This window comes from Diabrotica undecimpunctata, chromosome 8, assembly GCF_040954645.1.
Source record: "Diabrotica undecimpunctata isolate CICGRU chromosome 8, icDiaUnde3, whole genome shotgun sequence".
Taxonomy (NCBI): domain Eukaryota; kingdom Metazoa; phylum Arthropoda; class Insecta; order Coleoptera; family Chrysomelidae; genus Diabrotica; species Diabrotica undecimpunctata.
This window is the reverse complement of record NC_092810.1, coordinates 90602553-90615179: the sequence shown is the minus strand read 5'-3', so window position 1 is coordinate 90615179 and position 12627 is coordinate 90602553.

Below are 12627 nucleotides of genomic sequence, written 5' to 3'. Positions count from 1 at the left end.
CATCGTCATTCTGGCCTTTACAACTCTTCGTGAGGCCTAGCTTACTTAAGAATTTCTCTCCAGTCGTAAGTTCATCGCCTTCCTCCGCGAAGCACGTATTCCCAAATTTATCATTGATGTCATTAACGAAGCTTGTTCCGAGTCTTCCGCTCCTTCTCCTAACAATGGGTCTATTAAGGAGCGTTTTTCTGGTTGGTTCATTTTGTTCCATCTGCATTACATGCCCTATCCACCTCAGACGTCCTAACTTTATATCTTTTACGACATCTGCTTCCTGGTAAACTTTGAAGTTCTATCGTTATCTTCACACTCCATTGTCATTCACCGCTCCATAGAGGTTTTCATTACTTTTTATTTTAGAGTCCCGGTCTCCGAACCATATCTGATGACTGGGTATATTATTGTTTTGTAGAGTTTTACCTTTGCATTTTTCGGTATAATTGAGAATTTTAAGTAGATTAAGCCCAAAATGGCATTGTTTGGTAGTAAAAAGTCTGCGGTTTATCTATGCGGTAGTATTATTTTCAGTATTAACTAGTGATCCCAGATATATAAATTCTTTAACTGCTTCGATGACGTCGTTTTATATACTAAGTGGTCGTAGTATTTATGGTTGAGTGCTTATTTTCATGTACTTCGTTTTTTATGGTGTTTATTATTAAAGTCATTTTTGTAGCCGACTCTTTTATTTTAACACACGCCTTTCGTACAGCGTTATCGGTTCTCCCAAAAATCATCGGCGTAGGCAAGAATTTATAATGATTTTTTATATATTGAACCGGCGGTTGTGATTTGTGACATTAGTTCTACTTGTTCTAGATGGAACAGTATACAGGAGAGTGGATCTCCCTGACGTAGTCCATTATTTGTTTTAAAAGGTTCAGACAGGTCCCCATGGATTCGTAATATACACTCAACTTTTTCAAGAGTTAGTTTTATTAAATTTACCAACTAGTTTGGTACTCATAGCTCTTTCATAGGTTTAATGAACATTTCTCTTTTATCTACAAAGTTGTAGGCTGCTTTGGAGTCTATAAATATGTGATGAGTATCTATCCCATATTCCTTTATTTTTCTTAAATTTGTCTCAGAGTTGCAATCCCTAAAACCACCTCTAAAACCAACTCGGTATTTTCCTACTACTTGTTCTACATACGGTGACATAGTATAGTGGAAAATATTTTACACGCTGCATTTAAAAGCGTAAATGCCTTTTTTATGTCTGATGCAAAGTATTCCAATATTCTAATCACTGGGGAAGGATTTCTGTGTCCATATTTCTTTTATGAGCTGCTGTAGTGCCATTATGATATCGTGTCCACCTTCTTTATATAGTTCAGCTAGAAGATTGTATATTTCGGATGATTTGTTTCTGGCTAGTTTTTTAATTGCGTCTTTAACTTCAAGAGTTGTTGGTGGTTTGTCTTTCCTTTCGTATGTTCCACTTACTTCATCTCTTTCGTCATTCAGGTTTTCTTCTTTCTGTATATTTCCTTATTTAAGTGGTTACGTTTTTTCTTTTGTGTATCCTCTTATTTTCTCTTCTCTTTGTCTGGTAATTCTCTATAGTTATTCTAGTTCTTTGGGTAAGCATCTTTCTGTACGCCTAATTTTTGACTTTTATTCCATTCTTGTATTCATCGTCAAACCAATTTTTTTATGAGTACAATTTTCTGTTCCTATTTCATCTTTGGCTGTTATTACTTTAATATCCTTCTTTATTGTGGTACAGTAGGAGTCTATATCTTGCTGGTCTTTTTCATTTATACTTTGATTCCTTAGCCCATTGGTAATGTTTTCCGAGTACCGTTCTGCAATGGTTGCATCTTGCAGCTTTTCCACATTCAATTTCTTTCTATCTATTTTATTTTCATTGCTGACGTTTGCAATTCTAAACTTTAATATTGAGATTACTAGGACAAATACTGTCTTGTCCATTGATCACTATTATACTAAAAAGTTCTTCTTAACTCTTGTCCATTGATCACTATTATACTAAAAAGAGAAATTTTTGGGACAGAAAAAAATAATCACAAGATACAAAAGGATGTAAAGTAGCTAAGACTGTCCAAGCTAAAAGGGACAATGTTAGCAGACAGAAACCACAAATTACAGAAACAGAATTAGGCGCAACAGAGAAAACCAGTAAATATAAATCTTTTGTAATCAACAGGAAACAGCGTTTAATATAAAATACGCAACCGATAACTCAATCTAGTCCCTCAAATGAAATTACCACTGATGAACTGCTACTTACATACTAAATACATAGCTAAACTAGATTTTTTCTTCGACAGATTGTAAAAGTAATAAGAAACAGATAGGCACCAAAATCAAACAAAACTAAGTATGTGCAGAGAGGACATTATAGTGTTCTTGGATGTCCAGAAAATAACGTATGCCTGATTTCTGAAATTTACCTAACTACGAGTATTACATTCAATTTAAGAGATGTACCTTTTATCACACAATCTGTTCATTAAATGCAGCAGGAGGACTAAGCGGGATAATTATTAAAAATAGCATCTACGATTATGAAAAATTAAAGATCCAAGAAAAATAAAATTAATAACTATTGATCAACTATTGAACAACTCTGGACACTAAAATAAAAAAAATACAGCAGCAACAATATATTTTATTGCTCTCCAAAATATAAAAAAAAAATAAAATTACCGCATAATACTCAAAAAACTGAGCAATAAATTCATCATAGAAGGAGATTTTAATACCAGGAATACTATCTGAGAATAAAGACTGACCAGCACAAAAGTCAAAGAATTAAATAAAGCTAGTATCCAGATCGGGTGCCCTTATTTAACAACCGGAAAACTAACTTGTTATCCAATCTAACCAAACAAAATACCGGATTTTTCACACAATACATATTATTGAAAATATCTACAAATTACGCAGAAATGTAGGAAAAGTTTGAATTAGATTGTACTCATTTAAAAATTTTAGTCACACTAGAAAAGGTTCCTAACCGTATTTGGTCCAATAAGCGGACCTATCGGAAGGAATTCCAAGATGAACTAACCAACAAAATTCAACCAAACTTAACGCTGAGAAGAAAATACCAACTTAATAAGGAATTGGAGATATCCATTCAGAAAATCCAATAAGCAGCGTAAAACTATATACTCACAGAAATAATAAAGATAATACTGATAAAAACTCTCACATAGATATTAGAGAAGTGATTACAGAGAAAAGAAGATTGTGGAATAGATAGCATACTACAAGAATATCTGAACTCTAAACAGAGCCACCCAGTAGGCAATGAAAAAAAAACAAAGAAGAATCTAGAACTAGTGTTCAGAGTTCTTGAAATACAATGACACTGAGAATTCCCTCTGAAAGGCGACGAGAATGTTAAAAAACAATATGCCCAATGCTTTCCTACTAGAACATCAGACAACAGATAAGCGAGAGATCATCAACAAAAAGCCCTAGACTTTTGCTATTTATCCAGAAAAATGTTCTCAATACTAATACAAAAAAAATGAAATCGTAGATGAACAGATCCACTAAAATCAAAAACAAACAAAAATCAATCCAAGAAAACCTCTAAACTTGGTCTCATTATATAGACAAATTTCGCTACCGTCAATATTATTCAAGTCAAGATGTTTGGAAAACTACTCTATTAAAAATTAAAACCGATAATAGAGCCTAAAAATATAATTCCTTCATATAAGTGTGGTTTCAGAAACAAACGCTTAACTATTGACCAAGTTCACAGAATAAGTGAATTCTGAAATATTGTTCTGAAGCTATTTTCTTGTGGCATTTTTAAATTAATTACTATTTAAATGGGAATAAGACACAATTAAAGGTTAAAATACGTTTATTGACGTTTCAATTTCCACTTCGGAAATCGTTCTCAACATACAAACATTAGTAAATTAAACAAATTTTGTTTTTTTGTTTCTTAGTGAAAAAATGTTCTAATAATTTAATTTTATCTGACTCATCTATATTGACAATTCAGACATACATTATACATTTTAAAGTAGACGACTTTAAAATGATATTGCCAATATTGTTGAGTTGCGTTCATGGGACGACTTTACTTATAAGATAGTTCATTCGATTACATGAAATCAACTTTAACTTGAGAATATCCGTCAGAAAAGATCATAACATGTAATTCGTCTTTAAAAAGACAAATACATGCCATGATGACAGTAAAATTCTCCTGTTAGTGATTCCATAGTAAATTATGAGGGAAAAACCAGAAAAAAACCCCATAATACTATCCCGACATGGTAAGTATTTGATCGTGCATTTAGTTTACCTTCAATAAACACCAAATTCCGATTTTATATGTTTGATATTTAAAAAACATAAATGATGCATTCTCTATATGTTACTGACTTACCAATACTGGTATTTTCCTTTTAATAACTTCCTCTTTCAATATGGGTAACCAGATCCTACTACATTCTGCCGAGGAATTCGCGACACAATTGGTCTCATTTAGCATAATTAGAGCCGCTTCTTTGATTTTTCTCTTTTTACCATCCGTTTCTTTTAGGACTATATTTGAATCATTCCATTGAACCCTATGTTCATTATCCCATGCGTGTTTACATATTTGAGATCTATCAAATTCTCTATTTTTAATATAGGATTGATGTTCACTTATTCTAACATTTAATGGCCTTGATGTTTCACCTAAATAAAACTGATCGCATTCACAAGGTATTTTATAAATGCAATTCCTTGTCCTTTCTTGTTCATTGTTAGGTTTGGTTTTGTACAAAATAGATCTCAACGTGTTTGTTGTTTTGAATGTTGTTGAAATGTTGAATTTATTTCCTATCCTTTTAAGCTTTTCCGATAATCCTTTTATGTATGGTATTTTTATTTTCCTCGTATTATTCCTTGTATATGCTGTAGGATCTCGTTCTAAGTTGTTTTGTTCTATTCGATCGATTGTTGAAAATTCCTTATTTATAAACGATAAAGGATAATCATTTTTTAATAAAACAGATGTTAACAAATGTTTTTCCTCCAAGAATGAATTTTCGTTAGAACAAGTAATTTTGGCTCTATCGTATAAGGATTTAATGATTCCCTTTTTAATATTAATAAAATAATAATAATAATAATAATATTTTTCCTGTATTAAACACCCACAACTGACGCTTATAAAATACGATGTCTGTAGCTATTCTGGGAAGCGGTAAATAGTAGCAAGTCTGGGTCAAGCGGCAAGCTTAAAATCATCTCTTCTCATTTTCCGCGCCTCCTCTGCAACTTGCAAATGCTTCTTATGTTCCTGCTTGAACTCTTTTTTTTTTCTTCATCCTTTTCATTATCTATTTTTATTTTTAATTTATCGCAAACATTGCAGATTTCTTTTCTTAATAGCTTTATTTTAAAATTAAATTTCCTGTGGAATATGTTCTTATTTGACATTAAGCTTACGGGATTAGCTTCTTCCTGCTTTTAAATATCATATTATTATTTGTTATAAATAATACCAGGTAGTAAATATTTCATCTACGTGTGTTCCCGACGGCAGTGTGAAATGTATTTAGGTATTCTATTAATATGACTAACAACTACTTAAATTCGTTCATGTGCTAATTTGTTTTTGCTCCCTGCTTTAAACCTGTTTGATCACCAATAGGAACCCGGCCATGAAATTTCCTTAAAGCAGTGTTTACTCGAAATGTAGTTACCTTTTAAGCAGGGGTCACCCAGCAGATGTAAGAGTTGTTACATTACTTTCAGAGACTGTGCCTTCAGTTTTGGCAATTTGAACAGCAACTATGGGTGAATCTGTTGCTTCCTGATCCGGTCTATAACAAAATAATTTTTTTAATAATGGCCAATAAGCTATGACTAAGGTGTATGCTAATAAATAATTTTATTTAGTTTGGAATATTTAGAGTAAACGGGCTAGTTATCATATTTATCCGCTGAAGTTAAACTAAAAAAACACAATAATAAGAGATACTTGCCTGGATTTGCCTTTTTTGCAAGAGTAACCTTACTCTCTTCTACAAATGTTTCCTCAGAAAATTTGTCGCATGCAACTGAAACGGGTGTGAGAGTTGTTTTCAGATGTGTTGATTTGAATGACAACATTTGGCGGATTTGGTCCTATTATTGTTTCCTCATCACTTTTATAAAATATGTTATTGTATATTATTTAAAAAAAAGTGCTGACGCATGATAAAATAGATAATACCAATTGTGGTGCACCCAGGCCCCAAAAACAAAACCAAAAATATTTACAGACTTATTTTAAGTAAGTAAACAATTTGACTTACTTATTTATTTAGTCTGCTTTGTTTAGTAATAATCGGTCATTAAGCTTTTGTACTAAACTTAAAAGGAAAAATTAAAAATTATAAGAATACAAGATCCTTGCCTGAATTTTTCCGCATTGTAAAAGCAGTCTTCTAAAATTCTAACACTTTACTGTACATTATGATCAATAAAAAGTGTACCTATCTAGCCACTACTACTAAATACATTCAACACACCGTTAAACTTACTAAATAAAAACAAAATAATACATAAAATTATTAGGTTATGTTATTATAACTGTAGAGCCCAATATTTGCAGAAAGCTACTAATCCAAGCTTGCAAGTGGGTTGGAAGGTTTCTGCAAATTAGAATGTTAGATAAATTTAATATGTGGCTTAGCATTTTTATAGGTTATATATAGGGTTTACAGATTTTTACAGAAAGCAGAACGCGTATTTTGTTATAAGCACCTAACCCTGTATCTGATATATTGAGAGTTGGTAGCTTTCTGCATAACGTTGTTCATTTAAATATTTATCCCAGTACAATAGCTTATTCAGCTTCCTGTTAAAAACTTTACACCTATAACCCATTATGCTTATAACACATTACCACTTTACACCCAATAATTTCAACAAAGGTTTTATTTCTACCCCTTTTTGGTATATATTCATGTACGTCTGTGTTTATAGCCTAAAACAATTGAAAATGTTGTTAGCTATTAAACAATAGGTAGAAATTTAATTCTCGTTCTGTTCCCCGAAGGCATCGATGGCCAATAATTAAAAATTCACGTTTGTTTAGGCACGTCACAAAAGCGAGCACACATACACAAAAATTAAAAAACTTATTCTATTGTTAACTTTTCAATTTTACCGTCAACAAAAATATTAATTTGCCATACAATAAACTACGGTCTGCCGAACAAATTATTAAATATTCAGCAGTTTATACAAACATTTTATTGAAAAACTAAACAAGCATGACGAACCTGACCGGGTGGACTTTGATAAAAAAAATCTGCTGAAATTAAAACTGGTTTATGAAATAAAATGAAATTATTCATAAATATATCCTCGTCGGTCCACGCGTACACATATGTGTACAAATTAATCAAAATTCATATTTTTCATTGTACGTTTTTTAATTTGAATTTGGCGCCACATATCGTTCCTTGAAGCACATGTCTACTTGTTTATGTAAGAAATACTTTCAATTGATACCAGTACTGGCAATTAGTTGAACTGCAAAGTTTGTGTTTTGAGGACGATTAGAAAATGGATACTTCACGAGGTAAATCTTATTAAATTTCTTCTAAAGTTATTCATCGAAAAAAATAAATCTGATAGTATCGTTTTCTAAGGATTAATTTACAAGATAGATTGTAAAGTATTATTTAAATTTTACTTTCTGGAAAGTTATCAGTCATTGAATAGTAACTGTAGGAAATATGAAAACGAATTGGTAAATTTAAGATTAAATTTCAAATAATATGGTTCTACATGTTATGCACAAAATTTCTTACCTTAAATTGGTGTTCTTTAGGATTTGGTTAATTATGCAGACCCAAATGTGATTACTCAATTCATCACTGCTCAATCACTTCAATGGATTCCTTCCATTAAATTCCTGTTGAACGCGAGACGGTACCGCCAGATACGTAAGGTCCCGAATTTTTAACCTTTTTCGTTGAAGGTTGGAAGCGAAGTCGTACCTTGTCGGTTAAAATCTACTCATTGGAGCATGCCCATTTGGATATATGAGCGATTGTGTGCGTCGAAGTAAAATCATATTATATCGCGCTTTTGAACGAAATGCGACCAATAAGCACATAAGGTTATTCTGCATCATTTCAAGGAAATCTAATTAATAAAGATCTAAAACTTATTCTACCTGAAATAAATTAAGTATTATAATTGAATGACTGTAAATTCTATAAGAGAAACACTCGCTCATAAATTTTTATTTAGGTGCTGGTATTAATTTTAATATGAAAATAAGTTATATGTAAATTTATCAATTAATATAAATAATGTGTGTGTATGCAATCAAATTACGGTAACTGTGATGTTGATCTAACACTCCTTCTTCTTCCACAGTGCACTGGGGTTGATTCGGGGACAGAATCTTCTTAAAGCCGCGTCGTCAGGTTTGCACAAAAATACTGAAGTATTTAGCGCGCTGATTTATACAAGCCTAAAACTGAGGTGCGTGTCGTCTCGTAGCTTTGCTTCCTTAAGACTTTTACGGGGCGGACTGTACAGGTCCGTATTAATTCACGATTGACAAGACATACACACACGTTAATTAAAGAATTAAATATAAAAATAAAATAATAAAAATTATTAATAAAACTAAAAATATGTGTGGAGGGACGTAACAATAATAATATTCAATATAAAATAAAGAAATAAGGATTCCCGAACAGTCATTAAAAAAATTTGTTCACGGATGTGTATATTAGGTTTTAATGCCATATTTGAAAATTTTTTCTGAAATTTCATTCGAAATAAATCTATCTTTTTTTTTAATATTTAGACGCTGTAGAATCTTTTTTGTATTACTTTTTCTAGAATAAACACTGCTCCTCCTATATCCTTTATCATTCTTAAGGATGTGGTGACGTTATGGTATTTGAGGAATGGTTGCTATCCATTCTTCTATCTCCTGGGAGCGGTGTGCTGCCTCAGACAGAGAGTAACCGGTAGCGCACTTTATTTGGTCTGACCTTTGCAATGGCGATCTTCCTCGGGTTCTTTTACTATCTACCTTGCCTCCAACCACCAACCTCTCCGTGCCTTCCATTCGTCTGGTAATGTGTCCAAAGTATCTTTATAATATATATATATATATATAAATATATCTATATAATAAACACTATTTAGCGAAAAATATTTCTTTTTTATTACCTCTAATACAATGACGAGTAAAATGTACGCATGTTAATCTAGTGTAGAATGAACCCAACGGTCACATAAGTGTACATATTTTTTTTATATTTAAGAAAAAAAAGTTGGTAAAAATTGTTTAGATAACATATATATTTGGAAGTCATTCAGATCAGAAATTAATAAAATAATTTTCTGATTAATTTTGTATAAGTTTAGGTCTGACGAGAATATGTGTTATAAAGAATATAAATCCAAAATACGTCTTTTATTTCGATATTGATCTCACATGTGTGCATCTGATTAGTATTATTATACACCAGTCTATCTGGGAAAAAATCATAGATTTCAAGTAAAAAACGTATACAGATATTTATTAAAGGTTCTTAAAGGTGTATAAGGGGTAGCTAATGAAAAATCCGTGAAGATGTACAGCTGATTTTGCTTTGTTTTTGTTTTAACAACCATTTTTTTGCCTATAGAACGTTTCTAATGCAGTTTGGAGAAAATTAATTCAAATAAAAATTGTAGATCTTAAATTTTTCGTCAATTTTATGAGTTTCTAAATTAAAACACATAAAGAATTCACGAAGATAAATGCAAAAAAACATTTAATTTTGCAGTAATTTATAAATATTATTAACTTTGTTTTTTGCATAATGGCATGTAATATAGCTACTTAAAATTGAGTTACTAAATTTCAAATAGATCGACTACATAGTTCATAAGTTCTTCAATTTGTTTTTTTATTTCAAATTTAAATTTAATTAAATTTTTAAGGTATATTAAAACAAACTGAAACATTTTATTAAATTTGTTTATTAAAAAACAGTTTGACTTTTTAGCTTATAAACAATTATACTAACTTTGACATTTTTTATGTCGCACGCTTGTTAGTAGGCTCAATGAAAAGCTGGTGAAAAGACACACTTTTTAAAACAAAATTATCTATGACCAATTGGAAATAAGATTTGATTTTTTTCTAAAAATCATATTTCCATTATTTATTTCCCCTCTACTTTTTAGTGCTGATTTTTAATGAGTACCACCATTTTATTGGGTTATAACTTTTTACTTCTTCATTGCATATGCCATCTAAAAGTCGAATCACACAATCTAGATCTTAGTTTAGAGTCCTTTCATTTTTCAGGTCCTATTTGATCAATAGCTTTCAACGTACAAAATCTTATTTTATTTGGTTTCCGATGCAGTTGATGCATTCATAAAAAAAACTAAAATCTCGATAAATACAACAAATATCATATTTATTTAGCGCTCAAATTTACGATTTAGCTTTTTGGGATATTGTTGTGTAACACAAATGCACAAAGGAAGAAGAATTCTAATCAAATTTAAAAAAAATTTCTCACTATTTAAGTAGAAATTCTAGATTCATCACCATCAGTTGCTGCTACGGCCCCTCGTGAACCCTGGCCTGCCTTAAAACATTCTTCCATCATTCACTGTCAAGTGTCTGTCTTCTCCATCCACTTACTCCAATCTCCCTTAAATCGTTCTGCACATGGTCCAGATATATGAGTTTAGATCGCTTAATGCAACAACATCCTTGGTTTCTAGTCAACGACTCCTTTAACAACATAGAAGATGAGGTCTCCCGCTTACAATCCACCAAGAAGAGAAATCTTACCAACAAATTAAACGGTTTGATTTTGCAAAAACAACAGAGAAGCACCTCAACACTTATGCATAAGTTTTCAGATCACCAATTTCATCCTAGAGTCTTAAATCTAAGTAACACTAACTTTTCAGAGGATGAACTGTATTTTTTAGGATTAGGCCTTAAGTTTTCTTGTCAGAATTTTAGGTTAAGTGACTCAGTGCTGGGAGGATTTGCAGTAGAGCTAGACACTCTAATAGAAGGTATGACTAACAATGCTGATACTAAACAATATTTGAGAAACTCTTGCATTAGCTTACTTCAACAACAACAATGTAAGTACAAACGCAATTTTCATAGAAATCACCATAATTTTAAAAAACAAAAGGATTTGCTAAAATCAATTAAACAAAAAATTGATAGAGATTCTCTTGTACTCAGCAAGGCTGATAAGGGTAATTGTGTTGTGATCTTAGAACAAACTCAATACATAGAGAAAGTAGAATCTTTTCTTTCAGATAACAGTTTTGTAGTTTTGGAAAAAAATCCACTTAACACCTTTATTAATAAAACAAAAGCAATAGTCAAATTGTTTAATGACACTATTACTAAATATAACAACAGAAAGTTAATTGTATCTAATCCTATAACACCTAGGTTATATGGACTTCCTAAAATCCATAAACACAATTGTCCCATAAGGCCTGTAGTAAGTTTTTGTAACACTCCAGTTTCTATTTTATCAGAGTTTATTTACAACACAATTCAGTCTATCACTAATTTTAAACCTAAGTTCTCCATCAAAAATTCTTTATATCTAATAGAACGGTTAAATAACATTAATTACGTTAATTGTATCTAATCCTATAACACCTAGGTTATATGGACTTCCTAAAATCCATAAACACAATTGTCCCATAAGGCCTGTAGTAAGTTTTTGTAACACTCCAGTTTCTATTTTATCAGAGTTTATTTACAACACAATTCAGTCTATCACTAATTTTAAACCTAAGTTCTCCATCAAAAATTCTTTATATCTAATAGAACGGTTAAATAACATTATAATAGAAGAGGGTTTTTATTAAGTTTCTTTTGATGTTTCCAATCTGTTTACTTCTGTACCAAGAGATGAAACATTACCTTTAGTACACAATCTTCTAGACAATTGCAACATATCGGCAAAAGACAAAGATGCTATCTTAACTATACTTAAATTCTGTCTGGATCAGGACTTCTTTCAATTCAATCAAAAAATATATAAACAACCAACAGGTTTAGCAATGGGATCTCCACTATCACCTTTTCTGGCTGACATTTTCTTAGACAGCTTAGAACAGAAGTTTGTTAACAACAACAACAAAATAGTTTTTTGGTCAAGGTATGTTGATGATTGTATAGCTCTCATACAGGGAACCCAAGATGATGCTTTACAGATTCTGGATGATCTTAATAACCCCCATCCCAACATCTCTTTTACTCTGCAACCAGAATCTGATAAAAAGTTGAACTTCTTGGATATGACTATTTCCCGTAATAAAGATTCTTTAGAGTACAATATTTACAGAAAACCTACCCAAACAGATCATGTTATACATGATACATCTAATCATCCAACCCAACATAAAATGGCTGCTTTCAACAGTTACATTCATAGGTTACTCAAATTTCCACTTTCTAATGATAATTTTAATTCAGAACTTAATACTCTTAAACAAATTGCTTTCAATAATGGTTATGATCCTAACATTATCTATAAGCTTCTGAATAGAGCTAAACTAAAAATTGCAGAAAAGCTTGCATATTCGTCACAATGTTTTCTTCAACCTACTGCTTCAAATAACACCAGATATTTC